Consider the following 8645-nt stretch of genomic DNA (forward strand, 5'->3'; position numbering starts at 1 on the left):
GGAGTTAATGGATTTGACCATCTCTATATTAAAGTTTCTGCACAGACTGAATTCTTTATAAAAGCTACATCTCAATATTTTGGAAATGTTAATAACTAAAGTAAATATATCTCATTTTCCTGACTTCTCTATATGTCATTTTTGTTTGTTTGTTTTTTAACAAGTCAATTCTTTTCTTTAGTAAGACTTGTTTATAATTTAAACCTTCAAGTCATTAAAAATTTAATGGCTCAATAGTTAAGACAGACAAGTTCTTGAAGCTCACCTGGATTTGTTTTCAAGCCAAAAGTGTCTGTGCCAATTGTCACACAGGTGTAGTGTAAAGACATCAGTGGTGACATGCACTTGACTCCACTTTTAAATCATCGCTGACACCACTATATTTATAAAGTGAATTCTGGAAGTTTCCCACAGAGGAGGAGGTTATGTTGATAGATAGGTAGAAGAGACTTGTTCAAAGGTGCTTAACAAAATCTCCTTAAAAGAATCATTTGAACAAATTCTTTCATTGCTTAACTTTTAACAGGATGACTTGCTAAAGTTATCTATAGGTATAATTGTCATCAAGAAGCATTCACATAACATCATCTTTAACAATTATTATTAAACTTTCCTGAAAATTGGTTTGTTTTCATATATATATATATATATATATTATGTAAACACAGTATAATATATGTGTTTATTAAATTAAATAATATATTACATTATTTTGTTTATGTATGTGATATTTTCTTTAAAACTAATGTTATCTATAGGATACAATACCTCTCTTCTTCATGTGTGAACTGAGAAGTTTAAATTTCACATCATTTCAATGAGAACTGCCTAGATAGATGACAAAGAGTATTTTCTTTGGGCTATTTTATACTATTGTATGGAAGTCCATACTGAGGGCATCAAAGTGACTCATTTGAATGTCTACAATAATATAAGTTCTAGAGAACACTTTATGAACTTTATACATGTTTATAAACTATCTTTTGGGATTCTGAATTTGTTAGGCATTGAATTCATTTTTGAATTAGTGTATAATTTCAGTTGGTTCCAAGAACCCCCAAGTATCTTCTGGATGCAATACCACAATATAATAGTGGTGCCCAATGAGAACATGTTTCCAATCCAAGATTTCCATGTACTTTCTGAAGCTCAAGAATCCTTCATAGTGTCCATCACTCTCAGACCATTTTCATCTTTACATTGACTTTCCATTACCAATACTTAAAGTGATGTCGTTTTTTCATCTAATAATTATTTACCAAGGTTTGTAGTCTGAAAAATAGGATGCAGAAATAACTTATTATGTTTAGATGATAGAACATGGCTAAGAAAGACTGATGCTTTGCCTTCAGGTTTACAGTTTTAAAATGTTGTTATCTGTAAAACAGAACAAAACAAACAAAACAGCAGCAGCTCAATTGGCTGGATATAAACCATAGCAATATATTCTACAAACATGAAAACTCATTTAAATTATACTCAATCTTGAAATTGTGTCTATTGTTCCTGTGTTTGTATATCTGAGCAATCTGCAAGGTATTATTTTTCTCTGCAGATATGTTTACTCTGCATTAATATTAAATTATAAATGCATGCAGAGTATTTTCAGTTTCTACTCAGACTACGAAATCTACTCTCTTTCAATTCATCTTTATCGCCCCGCATTTTATGAAACACTGAAATATAAATATTAGTTCAGTGAATAGCATTTCAACATTTCAGTGTTAACATAAAATGTAAAGAATGTAAAGATTAAAACTTCCTAAACAACCTGTTTCTAAAAAAACTTGAACTAATAGAAGTATTTTGAACCCACACAATCTACAAAATAGAGAATGGTTTTATTTAAAGATGAGAATTGTTCTTACAGTCCTCAGAGAGAGGTTAGAACAGAGTGTACCTTTGTATAAAAATCCTCCGTTTAAGTTCTACAATCTATGAGGTACTGCATTATGCTCACCTTTGATAGTTAACCAGGGTCATTTTCCCCAGTGACAGAGAAAAATATTCTCTTCTGTTTTCAGAACATTGGAAATGGTGTTTTATAATGTCATGGATCTCTGAAGAACTTAGTAGCCCAGGTAAAAGTTTTTACAAAACCAACCAAAACAAAACCAAAAGAATTTGTTTTGGATAAACAAGAAGAAAGCTTTTTACAATGTTTTTTTTTATTCCTGCAGAACATCTGCTTTACAGCACTTACTGTAGGTTGTCTATATTAATAAATCTATGCTTATCAATATTTCTTCACCAAAATTTTCTTTTCACAGAATAGCAATACTTGAAGCATTTTATGACCATTCAAAGATGTGTGTAGACAAATGAAAAGAGAAGCCTTGTGGCACATTGCTAGCCTCCATGGATAAGGTTAATACTTTATTTTCTTGTTTTAATTCTCACATTATAAACATTTATGGCAAATGGATGAAACTACAGAAATCATTTCTAAAGAGGTAAACAAGACCCAGAAAGGTAAATATGCTATTATTAACTTATATGAGAATATGGGCCATTTAATAAATGATGATCAAGGTACAATCCATAATTCCAGCTAGGTCATTTATAGAAAAATGGACTAGGGAGGACACATGTATCATTTTGAAGGGGGACATAGATTTTTTTTTGGTATGGGCTTGGGCTTGGGGATAATGAGAATAGGATACTCAGATAAGGAAGGAGAGGAAGATGGGGTTGAGGGAAGATATATGGGGAAAGATTGCTAGAATTAAGGGATATTTGAGGGGTGGTATCGAAAGCTAATGTTATAGAAACTTCTCAAAATATCTGATGGTGATCCTAACAAGGTCTCCAAATAATGAGGGAGACAGAATGCCAAGTAGGCATCTGTTGTCACATATGAGGCTTTGAGTACAGGAAGTAGTTTGCATTTAGTTGAATTGTTGGTTAAAGGAGTCCTATGGAAAGCCCCAAACAACTCAGGCTGTTGACAGGACAATACACTGGTCCCTGCAAATAGACAGCAAGGCCATATTGTTGGAGACAACACCCATACCACTCAACCAGAATATGGAGACATCAAGCCGTTGCCTACATGGAACCTTTGCCCCTTCTTCTAATGTATTTGGTACAGGAAGGTACTCCAGACTGCCAAAATAAAATGTAGACAAAAACTGATTTATTCACAATCTGTCCTCCTACAAAACATTCTTAGGACACCAGTGACACAGAACTTGTAGGAGTTTTGATTAGATTGATTAGATTTAAGCCGTACTCTCTAGAATCGAACCAACACGACCACTGTTTTGGTGACCAAGAATCAGAGACAAAATAGCGCAAGAGATCTAGAATCCAACAAAATACTACTTGTCTAAAAGAATATAAAGAGAACAAGTAACAATATTCATGGAGCAGTCCTTTATTTAACCATAATCAGAGAAGGTTCCTCCAGAAGTAAATGGGAAGCGACAAACAGTCAGGCATTATGAAGAGATTGAGGGATTGTAGAAGGCTCAAACTTACATGTGATGTCTCCATTAAATTCATACTCTCTGAGCTTAGGGAACACCATGAGGAATGAATGTAAGAGCTAGAAAGGATGGAGGACAACAGGAGGACAAAGTTTTCGAAATCTAATAGGAAAACTCATCCGAACTCACAGAGGGTGAAGCAGCAAGTAAAGCGAACATGGTATTGGACCAAGTCTTCTACGTGTTATAGTTTTAGTTGAGTGTTTTTATAGGACTCTAGCGTGTGTGAAAGAGTAGGTCTGATTCTTATTCTTATTGTAGGCACTTTTCCTTCTGGTGTTTGGTTTTGTCCTACTTTGAAGTGATAATTTTTGTTTCATTTTATAGTATTTTGCTATGTTCTGGTTTTTGTTTGTTTTGTTGTTGTTCCTTTTAGTTGTTTGTAACGAGAGACAGGTAGTGAGTGGATCCGGAATGAAAGGGAGGTAGGGAGGACTGAAGAGGAGTTGAGAGAAGAAGAACTATAATCATAATAAATTATATGAGAAAAGACTCCTTTTTTAACAAAAGGGGAAATATAAATATATATGGGATATGTCATGACACATCATTCATTTGTTTTTTTCTGAGAATATTATCTAACCTGGTTCCTTTCTTCTGCCACATACACACCAGCATGCTGGGTAACTGTTTTCTTTCTTTTTCTTTCTTTTTTTTTGTTTTTTATTAACTTGAGTATTTCTTATTTACATTTCGATTGTTATTCCCCTTCCCGGTTTCCAGGTCAACATCCCCTCAACCCTACCCCCTCCCCTTCCTTATGGGTGTTCCCCTCCCCATCCTCCCCCATTACTACCCTCCCCCCAAGAATCCCGTTCACTGGGGGTTCAGTCTTAGCAGGACCAAGGGCTTCCCCTTCCACTGGTGCTCTTACTAGGCTATTCATTGCTACCTATGTGGTCAGAGTCCAGGGTCAGTCCATGTATAGTCTTTAGGTAGTGGCTTAGTCCGTGGAAGCTCTGGTTGGTTGGCATTGTTGTTCATACGGGGTCTCGAGCTTTTCAAGCTCTTCCAGCCCTGTCTCCGATTCCTTCAACGGGAGTACCGTTCTCAGTTCAGTGGTTTGCTGCCGGCGTTCTCTATGTATTTGCTGTATTCTGGCTGTGTCTCTCAGGAGAGATCTACATCCGGCTCCTGTCGGTCTGCACTTCTTTGCTTCATTCATCTTGCCTAATTGGGTGGCTGTATATGTATGGGCCAAAATGCGAATGCTTCACTCCTTCTTTAAAAGGGGAACAAGAATACCCTTGGCAGGGTATAGGGAGGCAAAGATTAAACCAGAGGCAGAAGGAACACCCATTCACAGCCTGCCCCACATGTGGCCCATACATATACAGCCACCCAATTAGACAAATGCATAACTGTTTTAAACAAAAAGAGAATGTGATGTCTTATAGAGAAATGATGTACTTTTTTTGAAAATACCATCTGTTTTAAATAATTCACAAAAAGGGATTTTAATTAATCATTAATGAATATTGAGTAGAGTGTTTTCATAATGAAACTCATGAGAAAGAGCAAATTATTAATTATTGATTTCAGTATTATATTTGCCTTGGAAATAACAACTCAGTATTTACAAATTCAGTGTTCATGGTATCTTTCCTAATATATGTGTAACTACCCCAGAACTGACTCATCTTAGAACTGGTGTTTTGTCACAATAGCAAGAAAGGTTGCTTATACACTTGAGACCTGAGATCAAAACTTTGTACTTCAAAAGCAAGTATCATGTGCAAAGGCCATGCTAATCTACTCTGAATTGTTCCAAGTTTAGTATATGTGCTGCAAGATGTTCCAATATCCCACAAAAGCAACGGACAATTATGGTCACAACAGCTTTAATCAAAATAGCCAGTAACGGGAAAAAACCTAGATTCCCCTCAACTGAATAACTGATAAAGAAAATGTGGTACATACATGTACACTATGGAATACTACTATTCATATTCATAATAAGAACCTTAACAAGAAGGAAGACCAAAGTGTGAATGTTTTAAACCCATTCACAAGGGGGAACAAAATAATCACATGAGGAAGGGGGTAGGGAAGGAACTAGGTGGGAGAAGGGAGGGTGATAGAAAATGGGGGAGCAGGACACGGTATGGGAAGAAACAAGAGAGAAGTCCAGAGGGCCAAGGAGAACAAATAGAAATATGTAGCAGTAGGGGGCACGGATCAGAAGGGAAACCACTAGGCAGTCCCATAATGCAGGAATGCAAGAGGGTCCCAGGACCCAATGGGGATGACATCACCCAAAATATCCAACAGCAGGGAGTCAGAATCTGAAGAAACCACCTCCACTGATAGACATAACCTCCAGTGGAGGGATGGGGCCACCCACCCATCTTAAAATTTTTAATACAGAGTTGTTCCTATCTAAGTGAAACCCATGGACAAGGAAATGGAGCAGAGACGCAAGGAAAGGCCATCCAGAGACTGCCCCACCTTAGGATCCATCCCATCTGCAGACACGAAACTCCCACATTATTGCTCATGCCTAGAAGTGCTTGCAGGCAGGAACTTGGTATACCTGTTCCCTGAGGTTCTACCAGCACCTGAGTAATACAGATAGGGATAGGCACACCAACCACTGCACTGACTGAGCCTAGGACCCCAACTGGAAGAATTAGGGGAAAGATTGAAGGAGATGACACAAATTGCAACCCCCATAGGAAGAACAACAATATCAACTAAACAGACCTGGCAAACTTTCTAGGTACTAAACCATCAACCAAAGAGTATATATGAGTGGGTCCATGGCTCCAGATACATATGTAGCAGAGGACTGCCTTATCCGACATCAGTGGAAGGGGAGGTTGCTTGGTCCTGTGGAGGGGTGAAGTGAAAGTGAACACCCTCTTAGAGGCAAAGGGGAGGGGAATGGGGTTGGGTGTTTACCGGGAAGTAGGACATATGAAATATAAATAAAATAATTAATAAAGGAAAGAAAATAAGCAATTTGCGTTAACTTAGATATGTGCATGAGATTCAGGACTTTGTACATTATTAATTCACCAAAGTTATTTTTTTTGTTTTTCATATTTATTGGATTATTAGTCAGAAACTTACAGAATACCAAGGATACAATCCACAGAAGTCAAGAAGGGTAACAAGCTGAGGAGCCCAAATGAGGATGCCACAATCCCACTTGGGAGTGATAAGAAAGCAATCATGGTGGGCAGAGGGAGGTAGAGACCTGGGTGGGAGAGGGGTCATGGAGGGGAAAAGGAGAAAACAGAAGTAAAGTCCTGAGAGCCAGCAGAGAGAAAGGAAACAGGCACTCTCTGGAGGTAGGGGGAAACTCTAGAATGTTCCAGATCTCTGGGAGGTGAGAGACTCTCAAGACTCAAAGGGAGGGACCTTAGATGAAATGCCCAATAGCGGAGAGAGGAACTTGTGGTTTAAAAAAATCAAATGATCCTCGAAGCTCTGGTTGGTTGACATTGTGGTTTTTACGGGTTTGCATGCCCCATCAACTCTTTAAATCCTTTCTGATTCCCTCCCAAGGGGGTCCTGTTCTCAGTTCAGTGGTTTGCTGCTAGCATTGACCTCTGTATTGGACATGCTCTGGATGTGTCTCTCAGGAGAGATCTATATCCTTGGTCCTGCCAAGGTTGGAACCCCAGTGCAGGGAAATATGGGGGGTCAGTAAGGAGGATGTACAGGGGGAATACCTGTATGGGGGAGGGGGAGGGGTGGGAATTGGGGCTTATGGACAGGAAACTGGAAAGGGGAATAATATTTGAAATGTAAGAAAAGAAATATATCTAATAAAAATTTTTAAAAAATCAAATGATTACAAAACTATTTTTAAAAGAATCCCTATGTATATCATTATTCCTCTTTTCTTCCCTAATCTCTAACATAGTGACAAATGTAAATTTGATTTTCTTCTCATTTTGATTGCAAAGCATTTAATACCCAATTATTAAGTGTACTACAGGCTTTTTATAAGTATTTTAACACAGATATAGAAAATCTACTTTTTGTCTATTACTGAGAGACAGTTTTTAATCTTATATCTAGATTTCTTAGTATTTAGATAATATAAAATAGTCTGTCATAGTAAAATTGATCATTTTGTAGCTTTATTAAATATATGACAGAAATAAATTTCACAGAGTAAAGGATTTTATTCTCTAAGTTTTACACAGGCATAAACATAAATTCATTTTATTACCAAAGTTTGCATCCCTGAAACATACATATTGTTGACTAAATTCCCTCTTTAGACAAAAATTTAATTCAAATAAAATTATTCTAAATGTACATGTTTTCTCCATGAGGCAAACAACACTCTTAGTTATTCACTTACCATAGCTTGGATTTTCAATATAACATCTTTGCACTATCTCTTCCAAACCACTGTTTTGACGTATTGATGCCATTCCCTACCTAATTTGTCAAAGTGACACTATATTTTTGTACAGTGGCAATAGATTAATGCCTAATTTCATAAACATATAAAAACTAAAGATAACAATGTTGTCATAAAAAAATGCAACTTGAAGCTTCCTATGTGAGCTTTCCATGACTGTCAGTTTGTCATTTCATCAAGTATTTTGTGCGTACTAAAGTAGACCAAGGTAAGACAAAAATATTTTCATGTATGTTTCTTTTTTACTCAAACAGTGCCAAAAAGTATATACTATTCCATGACATTTTATGAAAAATGTACTTGTCTGTTGTTTCAAATTTCTAATTTATCCAAAAATTATGTGTTCATTCATGGGTTCTAGAATTTATATTTATGGTAAGTTAAAAGCCAACTCACCTACTTGATAAAGGTATATGATTGGTAAAGGCTTCCTTCCATAAACTAATATATAGTACTTTATTCTGAATTATGTTCGATGAAATTAAATGGAAAATTCACTTAAAAATACTTGAAGTACCTTATTTTGATGACTCTGAGTGATTTCAATCTTTCTTTTTCTCAGATTGTAAGTAATGTCAATATAATTTTTAAGTAACTAAACATGTTTTTGGTACCAATCACTTCAAGCAATAGTATGCTAATAAGATCACTACAGGGTTGGGGATTTAGCTCAGTGGTAGAGCGCTTGCCTAGCAAGCACAAGGCCCTGGGTTCGGTACCCAGCTCCGAAAAAAAGAAAAGAAAAAAAAAGATCACTACAAATGATAACCATCATT

The 8645-nt window shown here is 36.4% G+C and overlaps 1 pseudogene; it reads right to left on the reverse strand.

The window, feature by feature from the left end:
* Positions 1–5191: 5191 nt before the first annotated feature.
* Positions 5192–5286, reverse strand: LOC120095718 (U6 spliceosomal RNA; annotated as a pseudogene).
* Between the last annotated feature and the right edge of the window lie 3359 nt (positions 5287–8645).

Source organism: Rattus norvegicus, chromosome 11, assembly GCF_021556685.1.
Source record: "Rattus norvegicus strain SHRSP/BbbUtx chromosome 11, alternate assembly SHRSP_T2T, whole genome shotgun sequence".
In the NCBI taxonomy this organism is placed as follows: Eukaryota; Metazoa; Chordata; class Mammalia; order Rodentia; family Muridae; genus Rattus; species Rattus norvegicus.